The sequence below is a fragment of the Callorhinus ursinus genome, unplaced genomic scaffold (assembly GCF_003265705.2).
Source record: "Callorhinus ursinus isolate GAN/ISIS: 27379988/994484 unplaced genomic scaffold, GSC_fseal_2.0 scaffold11, whole genome shotgun sequence".
Classification (NCBI taxonomy): domain Eukaryota; kingdom Metazoa; phylum Chordata; class Mammalia; order Carnivora; family Otariidae; genus Callorhinus; species Callorhinus ursinus.
In genome coordinates this window covers 36,884,786-36,895,963 of record NW_027397073.1, presented here as the reverse complement: position 1 = coordinate 36,895,963, position 11,178 = coordinate 36,884,786, and the positions used below count along the sequence as shown (strand labels likewise).

Genomic DNA, 11,178 nt, shown 5'->3' with positions numbered 1-11,178 from the left:
ATGAGACAGTCCATTCTGGAGAAGACAGGCTAAGTGTGATGAATGTGGGAATAAAGAGTATACACCAACTTTATTTCGTACCAGGGACACTATACCAGAAAAAAATCTTAGGAATGCTATTGATGATTATGAAAAAGGTTTTAATCAGTGCTCAACTCTTGTGCTACATTAAAAAAACCACACACACACACTGGACAGAAAACATTAAGTTCTACAAAGAAAGTTCAACTGAGAGTTCAGACATTACTAAACTTAAGAAAAATTCTGAAGAGGAGTCCTGTGACACTGGGAAAACTTTCAATATGAATAAAAGTATTAACCGAATGTCAGCAACAATGGAAAGAAATTTCTGTCTGCTATAAGGGAAAACAAGCCTCTGGTCTTTTATTCAAATATAATCCACAAGGGGAGAGTTTTATCATTTTAAGAAATCAAAAATAATATTGCAGAACCTTATCAGGTATTGTAAAGATGTGATGGAGTGCAATCAGCTCAGAAGAAAATGTGTTAAGTGTTATTATCTCAGACCTTTAGTGAGCCCTAATTATCTATTGCATATCAGAGAAGTTACTTTAGAGATTGTAGGGAAAGCTTAAATCCCATATCTTAATTGGCATTCACTCATAATCGGCATGCCACTGACCTCCCGACAATGGAAGTGTCCTACCTGATGCTCACATTAGTTACCTGTCATTAAATTCCCTGTGTGTGAACATGCTATGCTATTCTGGTATTAATACTTATTAACTACATAACTCCAGTGCCCAGTTTTCTCAGAAAAAAATTTTTTTTCTTTGGCCTAGTTTTGGTTTTCCTAATGAGCATGAGTTTTCAGGTTCTTGCAATAGTCACAGCAAATATGGACTTAATGCTTTTGGTAATGCAGCCCATAGACTAGTGGTTTGAAATCACTTCTTCAATATTACCATTTAATCACAGTTCCTAAATATGTGAAACAATTTTTTTTAAAAAATTCCATATGTCAGAGTGTGAAGATTTCTCTAGAACTGTTTATCTTGTCATCTATAGATTGAACAAAAATGAGAGCCAAAGTAATGCCCACATGACTAATTTGTATACCATATTCTGTCTAAAAATAAAAAACATTGAATTTTTCAAGTGGCAACATTTATCAGACTTTGGTTTGTTGATTTCTGATATACATATGATAATAGGCTACTATATGCAAAGTTTTCAGCTGAAAAATAGAAACTTTTATTTTTTTTAAGATTTTATTTATTCATTTGACAGAAACACAGCGAGAGAGGGAACACAAGCAGAGAGAGTAGGAGAGGGAGAAGCAGGCTCCCCGCTGAGCAGGGAGCCCGATGTGGGGCTCGATCCCAGGACCCTGGGATCACGACCTGAGCCGAAGGCAGATGCTTAACGACTGAGCCACCCAGGCACCCCAATAGAAACTTTTTTAAAAATAAAAAATTCAAATTGTTTTTCTAGTATTAACCATTTGGTAAGATTCCACTACTATACTTTGAATATTCCCCATAATCATCCAGTTAATATATCACTTTAACACAGTTACTGTTATTTACTATGTGCAAGGCATTTTTTTTTAGGTTTTGTAGTATACACAGAATATGTGAAGCATATGTGATAAAGCCTGATGTATACAGAAAACACACGTACAATCATAGAGGTAGACAAGATGCTTATAAGAGCTCAGGGGAAGTAGGGTTCAATTCTGATTGGAAAGAAAAAGTTTGGGAAGCTCCTGAGACGAGTTTTGAAGGATGGGATTAGAGACATAAGGGCAGGAAGGGAGTAGTCAGCAAAGGTACAGAAGCAAGGAAGTACAAGAAACGATGTGGAGTATGTGCTTAGTCTTTCATTCAGTACACATTCAGTGTCAGGCACTACTGAGCACTGCTCAGGGGGAGAGAAAGGGTTCCTGCCCTTACGCTCCAGTGTTTTCGCAAATAATGACTAAAATGTACTTGAAAGAGTAAGAATAAGGTGGAAATAAAAATGAAGTAGGAGAAAAGATTGTTAAGGAGTATGATGCTAAACAAGCAGGCACTTCAACTTTCTGGCATTTAGTATCATGTAATATAGAAAAGTACTAGTTATGATAGGATTGAGTTTCATATTTCTGCGTTTTGTTCTCAAGGTAATGGAAGGCCATTGAGGTCTTTGAACCAAGGAATGGCGTGATCATCTTAACTGCCTTCAGAAGAATAAAATTAAGTGGGGAAGGAACAGAAAGAAAAACTATTTTGGAAGCCTGGAAATAAAAGCCTGAGGGTCACAAGTAGAAGAGCTAAAAGGCATTGACATGACAGTAAGTTGAGAAGGGAGTAGGAAAAAAGTATAATTAATTAGCATCTGTTCTTTGGGGAATTTAAAAAGTGAAGAAATAGGATGATGAAATTTATATCTGAAGTTTACCTCTCTCTCCTTAGGATAAATTTTATTATTTTTTAAGATTTTATTTATTTATTTATTTGACAGAGAGAGACACAGCAAGAGAGGGAACACAAGCAAGGGGAGCGGGAGAGGGAGAAGCAGGCTTCCCACGGGGCAGGGAGCCCGGTGTGGGGCTCGATCCCAGGACCTGGGATCATGACCCGAGCCGAAGGCAGATGCTTAGCGACTCAGCCACCCAGGCGCCCCCGAGGATAAATTTTAAGAGCCAACTGCTTACTACACACTTCTACCTAGTGTCTTGAACTTAACACGGACCGCCATGATATCCTCCTGAATTCCCTATCCTGGTGAATTGCGCTGCTAAACACCTTGCCATACAGATGAAATCACTGGTAGCCATCCTGCACTCTCCACTTTCCCCAGTTTTCTAAATCCACTTGCTCATTACGTTTTAGAAATGAGTTACAAAAGTAACACTATATAATTTTTAAAAGTCTGACAATAACGTGTTGAGAAGGAACATGGTAGATCAGTAATTGTATTACATCAATAATTATATTACATGTAAATGGACTATAAGACAAAAATTCTTGCATTTCTTAAAGTTTAGATGGTACTTACTCGAGCAAGACACACTGTAACAGCAGGGATCCAGGGAATTTGAAATTAAAGTATGGAAAAACTCCACTAAAACACACCAAAAGAAAGCTGTTAATAGCTGTACTGATATTAGACAAGAAGTAGACTTTAAAGCCAAAGGCTTACTAGAGATGAAAGGGGACACTTCTATTGATAAAAGAGTCAATTTACCAAGAAAATATCTCCTGAAGTGTATACATCTAATAATTTTGCTTCAAAGTATATAGAGCTGAAACTGACAAAACTAAAATGAGAAAGATAAATCTACAATCCTAGTGGAAGACTTTCACACAGCTCTCTCAGTAAACAAGCAGGAAAAAAAATGTTTAAGAATATAGTACATGTGGACTTACAGGATATATGTTAACAAAATGACCTAATTGACATATAGGTAACAGTACAACCAACACTGGCACAAAACTCCTTTTGGGTGTACAAAGAGCATTTACCAAAGCTGACTGTGTGCTGGTTTGTAAAGCAAGCCTCAACAAATTTCATCAGATTGAAATAATTTAGCGTAGTGCTGTCCAACAGAACTTAGTATGTTCTTGTCAGTATTGTTCAATACAGTAATCACACAGCTAATACAGTAGTCACTAGCCACATGTGGCTACTGAGCCCTTAAAATGTGGCTAATGTGACTGATGAACAATATTTTATTTAAATAGCCACATCTGGTTAGTGGCTACCACATTGGACAGCAAGATTTAGCATGTTTTCAGACAACCGTAAAATTAGCTAGAAATCAGTAACACACACACACTAGAAAAAAAAATCCCAAATGTTTAGAAATTAAAACAATTTAAATCACCTGTAGGTAAAAGAAGCAAGCATGGTGGAAATTTGAAAGGTATTTTTGTTTGGATAACAGTGAAAATTATGGGAACGAACTAAAGCCCTGTTTAAAGAGAAACTTATAGCATTCAGTGCATAGATTAGGAAAGAAAGGGCTACAATTCACTGATTTAAATACCCACTGCAAGAAGTTAGAAAAAGAATAGTAAGTAAATGTAAAGAAAGAATGTAGAGAGAGGTTCATACAGCGGTGTTCTGGGTTCCTTTTGTAGCTTAAAGGGCAATTTTCACAATGTCCAGAATATTTGATGTCCTGCAAATGAAGGAAGAGGGTGTTGTCAAATTCCTTGCAGCAGGAACCCACGCAGGTGGTACCAAGTACATCTACAAAAGGAAAAGTGATGGCATCTTTATCATAAATTTGGAGAGAACCTAGAAGCCTCTGTTGGCAGCTCATGCCATTGTTGCTGTTGAAACCCAACTGATGTCAGTATCATGACCTCCAGGAATACTGGCCAGTGAGTTGTGCCGTACTTTGCTGCTGACACGGGAGTCACCCCTTATTGCTGGCCACTTCACTCCCGGAGACTTCACTAACCAGATCCAGGCAGCCTTCCAGGAGCCGAGACTTCTGGCAGTTACTGATGCCGGGGCTGATCACCAGCCTCTTACAGAGGTGTCTCGTGTTGACCTGCCTACCACAGCGATGGTAGAGCAACTCACCTGCTGTGTGTGGCCACAGCCATAGCGTGCAGCAAGGGAGCTCACTCACTGGGTCTGATGTGGTGGATGCTGGCCCAAGGAGGTCTGCACATGAGTGGCACCATGTCCCATGAACAGCTAGAGGAGGTCATGCCTGATCTCTGCTTCTACAGAGATCCTGAAGAGATGGCCGGAGAAGAGCAGGCCACTGCTGAAAAGGCTGTGACCAAGGAGGAATTTCGGGGTGAATGGACGGCTCCAGCTCCTGAGTTCACTGCTACTCAGCCTGGGGTTGCAGACTGTTCTGAAGGCGTGCAGGTGCCCTCTGTGCCTATTCAGCAGATTCCCTCCTGAAAACTGGTCTGCAGTTCCCACTGCTCAGGCCACTGAATGGATAGGAATGACTACTGAGTGGTTTTAAGCTGTTCTTCCACAGACACTTAAACAGAAAATGGAAATACAGTCAACAGACAATAAACGGTTTCTTTAAAAAAAATGAAAGGAAAAAGAATGAAAGGAAAGAAATTGTAGAGCATGAATTAATGAAATAGAAAACAAACGTTTCAGTTCATCTTTTGAAAAGAATAAAATTGATAATGCCCTTAGCAAAACTGATCAAGGAAAAAAAGAGAGAAGGACCGTCTCTCAGTGTAAGGAGTACAAAAGTGGCCATCAATACAGATCTACAGCCATTACAGATATAATATGAAGGATATGATTAATAATTTTATCAAAAATTTTGAACTTGTATCCCAAATTAACACAAGAAGAAATATAAAATCTAAATAATTTGGGGTCTATTAAGGAAATCTATCTGTAGTTTAAAATTTTTCCTATAAAGAATATTCCAGTCCAGATATCACAGTGGGGAATACTTCCAGATGTTAAAGGAAGAAATAAACCAATCTTACACAATCTCTTCAGGGTAATAGGAAAAGATGATACATTACCCAACTAATTTTATGGAAACTAGATTATGCTCCTTACAGGGGAAGATTTCATTCCTGGAACAAGACCAGGAGAAGCCCGGCTTTCTCCAGGACTTTGGCACACCCATCTCGCCACATCTCCCTAGGATATCCTTTAGGCCTTCAATCACTCCAGCTGTCAGCTGAGCCTCCAGGGCATATTAAAAGGAATCTTTTTTTGGACAGACCAAATCCATCTACAATATCTACAATGCGTATTTATCACATCATTACACTTCTCTAGACAAAGCGTTTGTTATTTGTTTATAAACGTGGTCTGGGTTAGATATTTTCATTGAATTTTAGCCTACTTACTCAATGATATAGCTAATTGCACAGAGCCAGTGGAATTCTCAGACCATCAGTTGGTCCAGGGGGCCCATACGAAGTTCTATAGGAATGGAAACATTTTTGCCTTTAAAAAAAAAAAGATTTTATTTATCTACTTGAGAGAGAGAAAGAGTTAGAGAGCACAAACGGGGGGAGGGGAGAGGGAGAAGCAGGTTCCTGCAGAGCAGGGAGCCTGACACGGTGCTCAATCCAAGGACCCTGGGATCATGACCTGAGCCACCCAGGCGCCCCGCCTGTAAACCATTCTTTAGGGAAAAAGTGTATCTATCTAAATTATGGGTCAGCAAAATACCAGGAAGCCCAGGCTGCCACTTGTTTTTGTAAATAATGTTTTAATGGAACCCAGCCATGCCCATTTGTTCCTGTGTTTCTGTGGCTGCTTTCTGCAACAATGGCAGAGTTTCAGAGTAGCAACAGAAACTGTAGGGCCTGCAAAGCTGAAGATAGTTATTATCTGGCTCTTTACAGAAAACATTTGCTGACTCCTGACCTAAATGAGAATTTTCTTTATAACTTTTATTGATTTTTTTTGCTGATTATAAATGTGCTGCTAGCTTATTGTAAAAAGAAAATAAATCTGTAATATGTAAAAGAATAAATATAAAAATCACTGTCTCCAGAAGCCTATTTTGCGAACCTAGAATTTTGGTGTGTGCCATTCTACATATATATGTGTACTATTTTTCCAAAAACAATGGTAATGGTAAACTAAAATTTCCCCATTGTTATGAACATTTTACATGTCCAGAAGCACAGCTCTACATCATCACGTTAAATTACGGCTATAGTGGATATTTATAATTGCTTTCTCAGTATTCCCTCCCACCCCAACCCCCACCCCAAGCTTTCTCAATAATAGCATCTACCCTGATTTTCCTTTAGTAATTCACCCTTACTGGGCCATTATGTTTTCTTTAACTTTGACATTTGACATAATTTCAAACGTATAGAAAATTGCAAGAATAGTACAAAGAATTCCCAGACACCCTTCACCCAGATTCCCCAAGTGTTGGCATTTTATTACAATTTCTTAATAATTTTCTATCTACCTGCTTGTTTAACCAGATGGATCTGTATCTAACTATCATCTATCTATCTATCTATCTATCTATCTATCTATCTATCTATCATCTATTCTATCTATATGTAGGGTTTTTTTCTGAATAGTTTAAGAGTAAATGGCAGATGCAGTGCCCCTTTGACATTTAAATGGAGCAAAAAGGAACAGGATTTTAAGCCAAAGTGAAGTGGTCTGACTTCCATGAGCTAGCTGCTGTGTTGAGAACTGAGCAGAGTACAGCAAGCAGGGAAGCAGGGAAGCTACTGGCCTGAGCAACTGAAAGGACAAAATTGCCACTTTCCAAGATAAAGGAGACTATGAAAAGAACAGGTGTGGGGAGAAATTAAAGGTTTGACGTTGGGGCATGTTCGTTTTAAGGTGCCTAATTAGTCACTGTTCCAAACCCAGTTTACAAGCCTCTTCCTATTTGCAGGGTGGGTGTTCCCTCTAACGCTCTAAGACGATTGTCGGCACCATCCACCCCTGAGGTTGCAGGCTCACGGGACTCCGGATCCAGGGAGCTACTGACTCCCACTTGACCTCTGGCCTGCCGCTCCTCCTGTGTGAGGCTGAATGGTGCCACCTGGGAGTGTGGAGGGGTTCCTGCTCCGTGGTAGAAACTGACCAGGGCGGGAGAGTCTGCAGAAACGTCGCCTTCCTCCTCCTCCGCGGGGGTGAGCCGAGCCGAAGGGGCCCGCAGCGCCGGTGCTCCGAACGCAGTGAGACGAGGCGAACAGCATTTCCGAAGCGGTGAGACAGCTCGGCAACGCCCGCTTGTATGTGCTCTCCTCCCTTCTTCCCCTCCCATTTACCCTCCTCAACCTTTCCTGGGATTGCGTCACCCCCCAAAAAGCCTTAGCAATAAGGCTGTTTTTTTTGTTTTGTTTTGTTTTGTTTTGTTTTTTTAATCTTAGGCTCTGTTTCCTTAGGAACTCAGACTAAAGCAGGCATCAGAGTGGCTATTGCTGGCATATATGAGTCTGTGGTTCAGAGAAGAGGTCAAGGCTGAGATACAGATTTTGCAGTCACAGATCGTATTTAAGGAGATGAGACCAGAGGAGATTACCCAGGAAGAGAATATACGTAGAAAAGGAAGGAGATATGAACGCTGAGCCCTCAGGCACCGCAGCATAAGAAGTCCAGAGAGATGAAGAGATAGCGTCGAGACCGAGGAGAAATGCCCCGTGAGTTAGAGGAAAACTAAGCAGGTTGTTTTCGAAGGCAAATGTAAATAACATCAGTTATTACAAAATACTGCTGATAGCTCAAGCAATAGACGTCTAATAAATGAGTATTGGAATCAGCAATATGGAGATGAGCAAACTTTACTACAACTCTTTGTGTGGATAAGAATTTGAATAACATAGAGTAATGTCACATCTCATTTCTGACATAATATCTATTTTCTCTTTCTTTTCCCGCATTCCCCCCCCTCTCCTCCCGCCGCCCCGCAACAGTCTGGCTAGAAGTTTATTAATTTTATAAACCTTTTTAAAAAGTTAGTTTTTGGTTTAAAAAGAATATAGAAATTTTTTCTAGTTTTTGTTTTTTATTTTGTTGACTTCCAATCTAATCTTTGCTATTTCATTTTTTCTCTTTACCTTGGGTTTAATTTGTTCTTATTTTGGTTTCTTAACATGGAAGCTGAGGTAACTTAATGAAGACTTCTTTTTTTAGAGAGAGTGAGTGCGCAGGAGTGCCGGTGGGGGGCAGAAGGAGACGCAGAATGCCAAGCAGGCTCCACGCCAAGGGCAGAGGCTGCCGCAGGACTGGATTCAGGACCCTGAGATCATGAGCTGAGCTGAAATCAAGAGCCTGTCACTTAACCAGCTGAGTCACCCAGGTGCCCCAAAACTTTTTTTTCTAATGTGTTTTATTGCTATAAATTTCCCCATAAGTACTGCATCCCATAGATTATTTTTTCAAGTATTTCTCTCTACTTCCTGTCTCGCCTTTGAGGACTCAGATTACAATTACACCTATCAGGGCACTTGAAATTGTACCACAGCCTGTCGATGCTCTACTCATTTTTTCTCAGTGTTTTCTTTTCCTCTGCTTCTCATTTTGCAGAGTTTCTATTACTATGTCTTATATACTATAATTTTTTTCTTCCATTACACTTTAACTACAATTAATCCCGTGTGTGCATTTTTTGTTGTTTTTGTTTTAAATCTTAGACATTGTAGTTTTTGTTTCTACAAGTTTAGTTTGGTTGCTTTTTTATAACTTTCATGTCTCTACCAAACATACTGTGTTTCCACTAGCTTCTTGATCATATGGAATGTAGGTATAATTATCTTAATGTGCTTGTCTATTAATTCTTTGTCATTTCTGGGCCAATTTAGTTGAGTGGTTTTTCTTACTATGGGCTGTATTTTCCTGCTTCCTTGCATGATTTATAATTTCTTTTTAAAGATTTTATTTATTTGACAGAGATAGATACAGCGAGAGAGGGAACACAAGCAGGGGGAGTGGGAGAGGGAGAAGCAGGCTTCCCGCTGAGCAGGGAGCCCGATGCGGGTCTCGATCCCAGGACCCTGGGATCATGACCTGAGCTGAAGGCAGACGCTTAACGACTGAGCCACCCAGGCGCCCCACATGATTTATAATTTTTGATTGGATGTCAGACATTATGCATTGTGCCTTAGCGGGTGCTAGATATTTTTTATATATTCTTGAGTTTTGTTCTGGGATATATTTAAATTTGGATACAGTTTTATCCTCTCAGGTCTTGCTCTTAAGTATCTTTTAGGGAATATGAGTCTAGGGTTCATTTTTCTCCACTAAGGAGACGGGACCCTTCCTATTATCCAAACTCAGAGTTTCTCAGCCTCAGCAAGGTTAATATTTAGGGCTGGGTAATTTGTTATGGATTGTAGGATGTTTAGCAGCATCTCTGGCCTCTACCCACTAGATGCCAGTAGAACCGCTCTTCTCTGGTGTAACAACCCAAAAAAAGGTCTCCGGATGTTGCCAAATGTCGGGGAGGGGGGAGGGCAGTAGTGGCGGGCAAAATTGCACTTGAGAACCAATGTTCTGATGCCCTGTGAATTGAGGTTTTCTACTCAGGTACCCTTGGTGAGCTCCAGTGATCTCTCTCTAGTCCTTTTGTTTTGTTTTGATTTTTAAAGATTTTATTTATTTGATGGAGAGAGATACAGCGAGAGAGGGAACACAAGCAGGGGGAATGGGAGAGGGAGAAGCAGGCTTCCCGCGGAGCAGGGAGCCCGATGCGGGGCTCGATCCCAAGACCCTGGGATCATGACCTGAGCCAAAGGCAGTCGCTTAACCAACTGAGCCACCCGGCGCCCCTCTGTAGTCCTTTTGGATCATTCTTTTCCCGCCGCAGGTAGTTTCCCTATACACAGGTGCTCATCAGCACTGGACTCAAGGGGGGTCCTTTGCAGATCTCCAGTGTTCTCTCCTATCTGGTACATTGCCCTGCAAAAGCTAGCCACCGTGGCCTCGGAGGACCCCTTGCTCCATCTTCTCAACTCAGGGAGCCTGCCAGGCTCTGCTTGAGTTCTCTTTCCTGTGCGGTGTGCTAGAAACTCTCTCCAGGTAGTAAACTTGAGACTACCCAAACTTGCTTCACTTGTTTCCCATCTCTCAGGGATCCCATGTCTCTGATCCTTTGCTGTGTGTATTTTGCAACATTTGTTCAGGCAGGTTAGATCTGGTTATCTTGGCCCAGTGGATTTTGTGTGTTCATGATTTAAAAACAAAACAAATTTCCATCATAATCAGAAAAATACAGGAGAGGAATATTGATAATGCAAGATGGAGTGTTGGGAACATGCCTTTGAGTAAGTGTGAGAGGACAGGTTAGAGCCAGTGGAGGATTCAGGCAGAAGCACAGATGATCCAAAGTTAAGAGGGAAGAAGGCAGCACACCAAGATATGGACACTTTACTCTTTTCTTTTTTTTCCCTGTTGTAAATATCAGTGTAATAGGTATAGACGGGGATAGGGAAAGAGAGAACATTTATATAGGTGTATAGAGAAAATTAAAGTGTTAATGGGATGTTACTGGGATTGTGAACTTATGGGTCACTTTTTGGGTGATTATTTCTAAACTCTATTATTACCTTCATAAAGAAAATACGCAAAGAAACATTAAGAATTTACATAGGGAGCTGGACACTTTGTTCTATTCTCAGCACCTGGTCATGCTACTTCTTTGCCCAAAAATGGGTTTCCCATCTCATTCAAAGTGTAAGTCATAGTCTTAACAATGGCTAACCAGGTCTTCCACGATCTGGCCCCACCCTCCCCTCATAC

At 40.5% G+C, this 11,178-nt stretch overlaps 1 long non-coding RNA gene across 1 annotated transcript; it reads left to right on the top strand.

The window, feature by feature from the left end:
- The first annotated feature begins 1,700 nt into the window (after window positions 1–1,700).
- LOC141373740 (uncharacterized) lies at window positions 1,701–8,221 on the top strand. Its single transcript, XR_012380043.1, has 3 exons — window positions 1,701–2,296; window positions 7,331–7,647; window positions 7,827–8,221. It is a non-coding gene; the product is annotated as an uncharacterized lncRNA (long non-coding RNA).
- The last annotated feature ends 2,957 nt before the right edge of the window (window positions 8,222–11,178 follow it).